This window comes from Arachis hypogaea, chromosome 15 (genome assembly GCF_003086295.3).
Source record: "Arachis hypogaea cultivar Tifrunner chromosome 15, arahy.Tifrunner.gnm2.J5K5, whole genome shotgun sequence".
NCBI lineage: Eukaryota > Viridiplantae > Streptophyta > Magnoliopsida > Fabales > Fabaceae > Arachis > Arachis hypogaea.
The window spans coordinates 48,539,731-48,551,556 of record NC_092050.1 but is presented as its reverse complement, the minus strand read 5'-3'; the positions used below and the strand labels follow the sequence as shown (position 1 = coordinate 48,551,556).

At 37.0% G+C, this 11,826-nt stretch overlaps 1 non-coding gene across 1 annotated transcript; it reads right to left on the bottom strand.

Moving 5' to 3' along the window:
- Positions 1–9,235: 9,235 nt before the first annotated feature.
- Positions 9,236–9,343, bottom strand: LOC112752149 (small nucleolar RNA R71). The gene has a single exon (XR_003176595.1). It is a non-coding gene; the product is annotated as a small nucleolar RNA R71 (small nucleolar RNA).
- Between the last annotated feature and the right edge of the window lie 2,483 nt (positions 9,344–11,826).

Below are 11,826 nucleotides of genomic sequence, written 5' to 3'. Positions count from 1 at the left end.
CAATCCCTATCTCAAGCTAACCAAAGATTCAATTGGGATATTTAATTGTTTTTCTGCTTAAGGCTAGTGATGTGGTAAAATACAGAACAAATGGGGATTAAAAGGCTCAAAGTGGCAAACAAAGGTAATTTAAAGGGTAGGCTTATTTGGGATAGGTGAGCTAAACAAATAATGGCCTCAATCATATGCAAGTATATAAATATATTAAACATTAGACATATTGACTGGAACAAAATCTAGATTGCAGTTATAAAGAATAAAACACACAAGAATAAAATATTTATGGTTAAATAATGTAACCATATAAATAAGCTCAAAATCTCATAGGTTGTGTGTTCTTTAGCTCAAAAACCATGTTCCAATTTACAACTTCAAACAAGTTTTAACATAAAAAAATTTTCAATTTAAATTAGTGAAATTTTTTCAAAGATAGGGTCTTAAAAGAATTTTATTACTTTAAACAAGTAGTAACTAGATGCATAAAATCAAACAAATATGCAAATGCAACAACTAATTTAACAAAGAAAATTAAACATTGGTGCCAAAATATGAAGTGACTAACCCATGGAAGTCGGTATCGACCTCCCCACACTTAAAGATTGCACCGTCCTCGGTGCATGCTAAGATGTGCAGGTGGACGGGCTATTCTAACTGGCACTTTTCTCCAAAGATTTTGCACATGGACTTGTCTGTCTCCTCATGTAAACGTCTTCCGGTTCTCTTCCTGGTGGCCATCCTGAAAGAAAAAGGGAAGAAAGGTAACCCAATAATAGAGATAAGAAAATAAATGAAGTATGGTTGGGTTAATGCCTAATGATAAGGGTCTCATTTATATGGAAGCTTCAACATGTACGTGAGAAAATAATATAAGCACATGGCATACTAGTGGTGCAAAATTTGCAACAAAGGAGAGAAAAATGTGGGTAATGCAAGATAGTATAAGTTCATATCAATGCAAGAGAAGTACAAGTATCATAAAAGATTAGCATTGATTTAAATAATGTTACCCAATCAGAATAAAACAAGTCATAAGCACTAAGATAATACTAGAAAAGATATAACAGTTGAATAAGAACATGTGAACACCAATGGTAAAATAATAAATTTAGAAAAGAAAATAAAAATATACAGAATTAAAATGCAATGATTGAAAGTATGCAAATAAATAAAATAAAACAAAAGATAAGAAGAATGAGAAGGGAAAGAAATAAAGTAAGAAAGAAAGAAGAAATAAGAAAAGATAGAAGAAATTAGGATTGGGGAAGAAAAGATAAGATAAGTGGTAAATCAGGGAAGCTGTGCGGCGCAATCGACGCGGTCGCATGGGGCACGCGGTCGCGTGACTTGCGCTTATACTGATTGACGCGGTCGCGTCAGTCACGCGGTCGCGTGACCTGTTTTATGGTACTGGCGCGAGGGCAGCCTCGCACTCGCACAACTCTCTGTTCAAAATCATTAGTTGCCAAATATTGGGTGATGCGATCGCGTGGGGCACGCCTTCGCGTCGGAGGGCTTGGGCTTCCAGCACGAGTCCAGCCCAATTCCAGCTCAACTTTCGGCCATACACCTTTTTACGTCGATTTACAGGGCCACGCGGTCGCGTGGGGGACGCGGACGCGTGGAAGGCTCTTTTGCCACATGACGCGGTCGCATGGGGTCAAATTATGCTAAAGGCGCGCCTCCAGCCATGCTCTCTCATGACTCTCTGTTCAATTCTTTTCTTCCCGACGCACTAGTGACGCGGACGCGTCAGTGACGCTGCCGCGTTGCGTGCATGTTTTTTTTTATATAATGCAGTATGCAGAATGCAATTCTAATATGAATGTTATGCAAAACTCCAGGTTCAATACAATAAAATAAAATAAAACTTGAAAACAAATAAAGCTAAATGAAAAAGGAACGATCATACCATGGTGGGTTGTCTCCCACCTAGCACTTTTAGTTAGAGTCCTTAAGTTGGACAATTGGTGAGCTCCCTGTTATGGTGGCTTATGCTTGTATTCATCTAGGAATCTCCACCAATGTTTGTAATTTCAGTAGCCTTCGGGATCCCAAACAAGGCACGTAAAGCCCTTGAGCATTTTTAAACAGGTTCTCAGGCTTCCAGTGTTCCGAATGTCAGAACAAATTCCAGGATCCCAAATCTTGCTTTTACACCCATTTTTGTTGGGATTTGTATTTTTCCAGCCGGGTGATAAGTAATTTGAATTCTCACTGCAGCTACCAAACAGCTTCCTAGACCCATTCAATTGAGCTCTACACCAACCCTTAAACTTTGAGCACACAACCATGTTGAACCTTGCTTGACAACTCTTACTGACCATCTTCCTCTTACTCTTAATGCCCCAAAAAGCTCTAAGTTGACCATCCGTCTCCAGTAGCCCATATTCAAGTGGAATTAGAAAGCTAAGGGATATGAATTTTACCCACTTGAATTTTGTGAAGGATGATGGCAACTTAGGGGGAGGGGTCTCCAATAACTTTGGCAAGGTGATTTCGAGCTCCATTCCCCTGGGCTCTTTTTTAACAACTTCCACCTCTTTGCAAGCTTCTTCAATTTCAACCTCTTCCTCTTGGTAGCTATCTTCCAATTTAATCTCTTATTCATTGTTCACCAAGAGTGTGGGAGGTTGTGCTTTTCTTCTTCCATCCCCATGTCAAGTTCAATGGGAGAGGATTCAATTGCGGATAAGAATTCATCAATGATTGAATCCATCTCTTGATCATCTTCTTCAAATTCTTCAACCATGATATGCCTTGGAGGTTGTACACTCTCCTCAACATCAATTTCAGACTCCTTAGAAGGGGGTTCTATGACTGGACTTTTCAATTGAGGTACAGCATCTCTTAAGTCTGCAACTACTTCTTCCTTTTTAATAATTGCTGCTTTGTCCAGTTGTTTAAGTATAAAATCGTACTCATCCTCGATGATTTTCTTTCCATGATAACTCATTTCAACTACTCCTTCATCTACAAAGGTCTCTTCTACCTTCACCTTTAGTGCCTCCTCTAGGTCCTTATGAAGTATGGATTCGCGAAGATGATCCCTTCTCTCTTGTTCCATGTCAATAGCATCATTGGGATCATGTTGCTCTTGGATTGATGGATGCGGGTGCTCTTCCATGGATGGTGGTGATGGGATGGAGAGATCATTCTGTGGTTGAAAAGGAAGTGCACTAGAGCTTGAGGGTTGAATATTGGAGGTAGAGGGTTGGTTCATGCGGGATATAAGATTTTGGAGTGTAGAGGTGAGACCAATGATGTTAGAGATGAGTGTATTGTTATCCAATGGAGGTTGGGGTGGATCTATGTATGGTTCATTTGGTTCATAGGGTGGTTGGCATGGTGGATGTGGGTTAGGGTCATATGGAGGTAAATGGTGTAAAGGGGCTTGTGAGTGTGGTGGTTTGAAGCTATGTTGAGAGGATGGTCTATAAGCACAGGGTGGGACTTGTTGGTAACTAACAGGAGGTCCACCATATCTATCAGCTTGGTATGCATTGTAGAATGGTCTTTGTCCATGATGTCTTGGAAGGTGTTGTTGCCTAAAGGGTTGATCAGATCCTCTTGGCTTCATCCATCCTTAACTGTTCTGACCTTGATGCATGTTCCTGCTGTAGCTTCCATTCCTTTCAACATTATTAGAACCCAACTCAAAGCGAGATGGGTGAGAACTCATAGTTAGTTAATAAAAATTAAAAAAATAAAAATAAAAACAAATTTAAATTAAAAAGTTATTTAAATTTTGAATTTGAAAATTAAATTTTGAAATTCGAATTTTAAATCTTGAAATTTGAAATTTTGAAAAAAATTTTAAATTTGAATTTTTAAATTTTGAAATTTGGATTTTGAAAAAGTCAACAAAAAATTTGAAAAAGATTTAAATTTTGAAAATGTTTGATTTTTAAAAATTAAATTTAAAATTTAAAATTTTTGGATTTTGAATTTTGGAATTTAAATATTGAAATTTGAAATTTAATTTTTGAAATAAGATAAGATAAAAAAAATTTTAAAATAAAAATTTGAATTTTTAAAAGGAAAATTCGAAAATCTAATTAAAAACAATAAAATGATACCAAACTTAAAATTTTTAGATCAAAACGAAGAAAACAACCAAGAACAACTTGAAGGTCAAGATGAACACGAAGAACAACTTGAAGATCAAGATGAACACCAAAAACAAATTTTTGAATTTTTTTTTTTGAAAAATTTTTAATAACTAAATAAAAACCAATAACCTCTTAATTTACAAAATGGCAAAAATAAAAACAAAAATAAAAGCAAATAAACAAGTAAAAAGCAAATATTTAGAATAACCAATAATAAGGCACACGTTTGCAATTCCCCGGCAACGGCGCCATTTTGATGAGAGGAACTTTTGCGTGGTCTAGAAATTTGCGGATAAATCCTCGTTGCAAGTATAGTTTGTAAACCTTCAAAAGTCCTTTCATACAAACGTTTTGGTTGTCACAAGTAACAAACCCCTTTAAATTTGATAACCGAGTATTTAAACCTCGGGTCGTCTTCTCAAGGAATTGCAGGGAGGTATGTTCTTATTATTGGTTATAAGTTTGTAAATTGGGGGTTTTGAAAGTAAGGAAGCAGTATGTTGAACAAAAAGAATAAAATAAAATAATAATAATAAAATAAAATCTTGGCAAGGTATTAGAAATTAGAGGTACTATCCTAGCTATCCTTATCAATGATGATGAAAATTGAATCTTAATTCCACTTTATTAACCTTTACTAAGGCAAAGGAAGGTCAAGGGATTAATTGGTTTGATCTTCGGATCCTATTTATTTCCTAAGAAAAGATTGAGATTATTGAAGTTCAATTTAATTAATAAAGATAACAATTATCAATCATGTTTGAGTTTGATAACTCCTGAGTTACTGATTTCTTAACCAAGACCAAAAAGGAGAAAAGTAAATCTACTGGAATAAAAATGTCTTCAGATGGGAATAACAATAATGTAAATAAAAGAAAGCAATAATAAATTGAAATACCTCAATTAGCACTAATAAAGATATCAAATGTAACATGGAAGAGTTCATAAATTAAATTAGAAAAATAAATAAAAGGAACATTGAACCTGGGATTGAGAGTCACTCCTAAAACTAAGAGAAATCCTAAATCCTAATCCTAAGAGAGAGAAGAGAACCTCTCTCTCTAAAAAGTATATCTACTCCTAAAATTGTGAATATGAAAGCCCTGATTATGAATGAATAGATTCTCCCACTTTATAGCCTCTAATCTGTGTGTTCTGGGCTGAAAACTGGGTCAAAAATAGCCCAGAAATCGCCGGAGAAGAAATCTGCCACGCTGGTTTTTCGTCACTGCGACCTGTCCGCATGGAGAACGCGGTCGCGTCGCCTAGCGTCAAGGCAACTATGGCATATTATATATCAAATCGAAGTCCCGGACGTTAGCTTTCCAACACAACTGGAACCGTGTCGTTTGGACCTCTGTAGCTCAAGTTATGACTGTTTGAATGCGTCAGGCTGACATCTTTGCAGTTCCTTCAACTTCTTGTATTCCTTCCACTTTTGCATGCTTCCTTTCCATCCTCTAAGCCATTCCTGCCCTGTAATCTTTAAAAACACTTAACACACATATCAAGGCATCGAATGGTGATAAGGGGAAATTAATTTTTGGTAATTAAAAGGCTCGGGAAGCAAGTTTCCAATCATAGAATAAAATTAGGAAGGAAATATAAAACCATGCAAATATAATGAATAAGTGGGTAAAGAGTTAATAAAATCTACTCAATTGAGCACAAGATAAACCATAAAATAGTGGTTTATCATGCGTTAACACTTAAATTCACAAAAAATCATATATGACTTCATAGGAAATCAGAAAGTGAGCCAAAATACAGCAGCAAAACATGAATAAGCAATTCAAAACAAGCCAACCAGCAACAAGCAGCAATGAACAATTAAGCAACCAGCAGCCATGAGCAAATAATGGTCTAAGTTATAGCACCAAGACAGCAACAACGAGTAAAAAAAATTGATTCAGTCAGCCTTCCTTCATTGAATTCAGCAACTAATCATAAGCAAGGAATATGGATTAAAACAATTAAGCATCACTGAATCAAACAATGAAGACCAGATTGAAACAGGAACTCAGCCACAACAAGGTCTTAAATTCAGAATTTGGTCAAGATCTTCACTGCATAAGCAATCTAGCACTTGTGCCTTCCAAAGTGGCAGCCGGCCAAAGTGGCGACACCAGCGGTGATACTCAAAGACTGAAGCGGCGAAGAAGGAGGGTAGCGCTGCGTTGCAGGGCTGAAAAACAGGGGAGACACCTTGTTCTTGCTGCTCGAAGGTAATCGAGAGAACAGGCGGAGGGGAATGGTGGTCACGGCGAAGCGGAGGTGGGGACGCCAGCTGCTAGAGGCCGTTGAGGTGGTCACCGGGACTGGGTTTCTGACACTGAGAGAGGAGAAGATGGCTGGCTACAGCAGAGGGTGACGGTGAGTGGCGACGTTGAGGCGCTTTGATGGTGGCTATTCTGAGAAGGGAGAAGAGGAAATGGAAGAGGAGGGAGGTGGCTTCTGGGCTTGGTGGAGGTGGTGATAGTCGAGACGGCACCGGCGACGAGGCTGGGTGCCGCGGCGATTTGGTGGTGGCGGAGAAGAGAATAGGGGACAGGGACGAGAGAAGGGATGAGCGAAGGGAAGAAGAGAGGGAATGGTGTGAAGAGGGTCAGGGATGGTCAGTGATGGTCCGCCGGTGTCGGCTGCAAAAATGGAAGGCGACGGTGGTGGTGGTTGTAATGGAGGTGGTGGGAATTTGAAACGGATTGGGGGGGAGGTAGAGAGATGTTGGAGGGGGTGGTGTTTTGCGCGAAGAGAATAAGGTTCACATATAAGGGAGGTTCTGTGTTTTTGTGTTCGTGCGTACACACCAAAAGTTATGCGTACGCACGGATGAATGAAATGTGGATTATGCGTGTGTACTAATGGTGCGAACATCACGGACAGGGGCCATGTTTTGGAGTGTGCGTGCGCACACATATGTGCGCACACACAGTTGTATTTTTTTTTTTCAAAAAAATCAGAATTTCACCCAACATTCCAAAATGCATATAAACAAGAAATTAGCTAAAAAATTATGCAACTATTTACATTAAACTTTAAAATTAATCCAAAATTTTATCTTCCAAATCAAAATCATGGACTATTTAAAGCACTTTTAATATGCACAAACACAAAATCTACTAACTATTTTAAGCATTCAAAAACTAATTAAAAATTTTAAACATGCAATCCAAGTCAAAAGGCAATTTAAACAAGATTACTAACTATTCACATATGCATTTTAAAACAAAAACTTATTAAAGCAAGCTAACAACCAAAAGATATATTTACAAGCAAAAACAAACAACCAATCAAAAACAAACTATCCACATATTTCGATATAAACAATAACCAATAATGCAACACCATTGCAAATCCGCAATAACGGCGCCAAAAACTTGATAGGGAGAATTATTGCCGGTTTAGAATCAATCAAAATAAGAATCACTTCATTAATAGCATAGTCCAAACCAACAATGAACTCTCACAATCAAAGTTTAAATCAAAGAATAGTCACAATTCAAATCAAATAATCAAGAGTATTTAAACTCCCGGGTCGTTCTCCCTAGGAATTGCAATTAAGTGTCATATTATTGGCTATGAGGAAATTGGGGTTGATAGCAATTGGCAAGAAATGTAAATAGCAAGAATGTAAATTAGCATGCAAGAAATGTAAATGGCAACTCTTAGCAAGAATTGGGGAGTTTAGGATTCCTATCCTAGTTATGGACCACAAACATGGCAATTGTGTGGAATCAATCCAAACTAGTCAATCCTCCTTGAGAATTAGTCAAAGAGTGTAATTGATCTCAATCCATAAGTCCTAATCAAATCTTCTTCATTTTTTTATGATTTTCAAAAATTTCAAAAAAAATTATTTTCAAAATCTTTTTCTTAATTTTATTTCAAAATTTTCAAAACTTAACTAACAAGTAATGTGATTGGTTCAAAAATTTGAAGTTTGTTACTTTCTTGTTAAGAAAGGTTCAATCTTTAAATTCTAGAATCTTATCTTTTAGTTTTTTGTTAGTCAAGTAATCAATTTTAATCTTAAAAATTAAATCTTTTTAATTATATCTTTTTATCATATCCTTTATATCATATCTTTTTCAAAATTTTATCTTCTTCAAAAATTTGATTTTAAAATATTTTTTCTAACTTCTTATCTTCTTATCTTTTCAAAATTGATTTTCAAATCTTTTTTAACTAACTAATTGACTTTTTGTTTGTTTCTTATCTTTTTCAAAACCACCTAACTACTCTTCCCTATCTAATTTTCGAAAATACTTCCCTCTTTCTCAAAAATTATTTTTAATTAATTAATTATTTTAAATTTTAATTTTAATTTTATTTCCCCTTTAATTTTCGAAAATCATCAACTCCTTTTCAAAAATTATTTTCGAAAACTTCTCTCTCTCATCTCCTTCTATTTATTTAATTACTTACTAACACTTCTCTTCATCTCATATCTCTGCTCCTATCCTCACCTTTGTGTTTGGATTATCCATTCTTCTTCACTCTAATTCCCTTTCTTCTTCTACTAACAATAAGGAACCTCTTTACTGTAACATAGAGGATTCCTCTTCTTTTCTTGTTCTCTTCTCTTTCATATGCGCAGGAACAAGGAAAAGGGCATTCTTATTGAAGCTGATCCAGAACCTGAAAGGGCTCTGAAGAGACAACTAAGAGAAGCTAGATTACAACAATCCAGAGACAACCTTACTGAAATTTTCGAACAAGAAAAGGAGGTGGCAGACGCACCTAACAACAATAATGCAAGGAGGATGCTTGGTGATTATACTACGCCTACTTCCAAGTTTGATGGAAGAAGCATCTCAATCCCCACCATTGGAGCAAACAATTTTGAGCTGAAACCTCAATTAGTTGCTCTAATGCAACAGAATTGCAAATTCCATGGACTTCCATCAGAAGATCCCTATCAGTTTTTAACTGAGTTCCTGTAGATCTGTGAGATTGTAAAGACTAATGGAGTAGATCCTGAAGTCTACAGGCTCATGCTTTTTCCTTTTGCTGTAAGAGACAGAGCTAGAACATGGTTGGACTCACAACCTAAAGATAGCCTGAACTCTTGGGATAAGCTGGTCACGGCCTTCTTGGCTAAGTTCTCTCCTCCTCAAAAGCTGAGCAAGCTTAGAGTAGATGTTCAGACCTTCAAGCAAAAAGATGGTGAATCCCTCTATGAAGCTTGGGAAAGATACAAGCAGATGACCAAAAGGTGTCCTCCTGACATGCTTTTAGAATGGACCATTCTGGATATATTCTATTATGGTGTGTCTGAGTTCTCCAAGATGTCACTGGACCATTCTACAGGTGGATCCATTCACCTAAAGAAAACGTCTGTAGAAGCTCAAGAACTCATTGACATGGTTGCTAAAAACTGATGACAAGTCATCTTAGCCTAGTTTTTCTAGCCTTTTTCTTTATTTTTATTTGGTTTTATGCACTTTCTTGCATTCTAAGTAAGTAATTTGGAATGGAAATGCATGACTTCTTTGAATCAAACAACCACCATATAATTGATGCTAAATCATGAGGTTTAGGCTAAATTTAATTGATTTTTAATGATTTATAAACCTTGTGAATTTGGTGATGCATTGATTAGTTGTTTTGATTAATTGTAGGTGAAGAAAAGAAGAAAAGAAGAAAGCGTGGCCTAAGAAGTGTGGCCCAAGAAAGAGAAAGTGTGGCCAAAAAAGGAGGAAATGTGGCGCAACAAACCATGAAGCTCTCTCCAAGAGCACCAAGCTCACCAAGGGAGCGCTACTTCTTCTCTCAAGGGACCAAGGCACAAAGTTCTGCTCACTTTGTGAGCTGAGCACAACATGAGGCCAAGAAACAAGGAAAGGGAAGACCAAGCTCAGCTCACAAAGTGAGCATTATCGAGAGCCCACAAGGAAAATAAGCCAAAATTGGCCAAAATGCTCCCAGCAAGTTTCAAACACGGAGGCTTCAACAAGGAAGGTGCACTCCTAGCACCACTTGGGCGCTACCCTGATGATGTCCAAGATTGGTACGCGAAATATTTCAAGGGCGCTACAAGGCAACCAAGGAAAATGGCACAACACATGCTTCCCTCAAGTTTCGAACCAAGGACCTCTGCTTACAAGGCTCAGCTCACTTGGAGAGCTGAGCGCTACCCATGGGCATCATGCAAGAATTTTGACACGGCCAGGGGGAGTGGAGCGCAACATGTGACACGGTCCAGGGGCAACACAGCGCGCAACAAAGTTTGGCACCAAGGCACCAATGCTCAGCTCACTTTGTGAGCTGAGCTTTCCCCTGATGCCTTCCCCAAAGCAATTATACGCTACGCAAGGCCTCCCCACACTAAGTTTCAAAGCTCAGCACACTTTGTGAGCTGAGCATCCCCCTGGAGGCAAATTACTCATGGGTTGAAAAATCAACCAAAAATCCAATTAAATTCAAATCTTTACCAAATCAAAAGCCCATCCAAATTCCATTATCCAAGAATATAAAGTGTATAAATAGGAGTTAGTTTGATGTAATTAAGACCTCTAGACTTTACTTTGAATTTTCCTTTTTAGCTTTCATTTTCAATTTTGAGCTTTTCACCTTGAATTTTTATTTCTGAGAACTTGGAAGGAGAATTGATCTCTCTTCTTGGTTCTTGCTTGAGCACTCTTTAATTTTCTTGCTCTGGATCTTGGGTAGAGAATTGAAGAACTTCTGTTTCAATCTCACCTTGAGATCTTGTTTAATTTTCTGCATAATTGAATTCTAATTTCCATTTACTGCTTCATCTTCTACTTTCTCTGCAATTTACTTTTCTTTGTTTCTTTTGCAATTGTTCTTGTTAGATCAAGGAAGGATTTGAGATCTAGACTTGTTATCTAGTCTCTTCCACTCCTGAGATCTTCAACATCTTTTACATTGCTGCAAATTAAGCACTGCCTTTCTGTCTTTACAATTCTCAAAGCATTTTTACTCTTCTGTTTGAGATTCATTCCAATTCAGTTCATCTTTTACTTTGCTGTTTGATGCAATTTAATTCTTCTTGTTTAATTTCTGTAATCCCAACTCCGAGTCCCTTTTACAATTCAAGCAATTTACATTTCTTGCACTTTAAGCTTCAGTTATTTACATTTCTTACAATCTAAGTTTCTGTAATTTACCTTACTTATTCTTTAAGATTCAGCACTTTTACTTTCCTGCTCTCTAATTTACTGCAAATCTTCCCTCCCTCTTTACAATTCATGCCATTTAGTTTCTGCAAATTACAAATCACTCAACCAAATCTTGATTTGCTTGACTAAATCAACCACTGAACTAAAATTGCTCAATCCTTCAATCCCTATGGGATCGACCTCACTCATGTGAGTTATTATTATAAATGCGACCTGGTACACTTGCCGATGAGTTTTGTGTTGGATCGTTTTCCACACATCAAGTTTTTGGCACCGTTGTCGGGGATTGAATTAGATTGACAATGATTAAGTGAAGTGAAGATCTAGATCAAGCACTTTTTATTTTCTGTTTCTTTAATTTTCGACTAACACACTAACTGTTTGAATTTTTGCTTAATCCAACTAACATTTCATTTCAGCAATGGATTGAAGTGTTGTTGCTTTTCTGGTGTTGTGTGATTCTTATGCTTTGGTTGTATGTCAGGTACAAGGAGAATTACACCCACTTTTTGTGAACAAGATGAAAGAACCCTCAGAAGATTAAGAAGAGCTAAAAGAGGGAAAAATGTTGC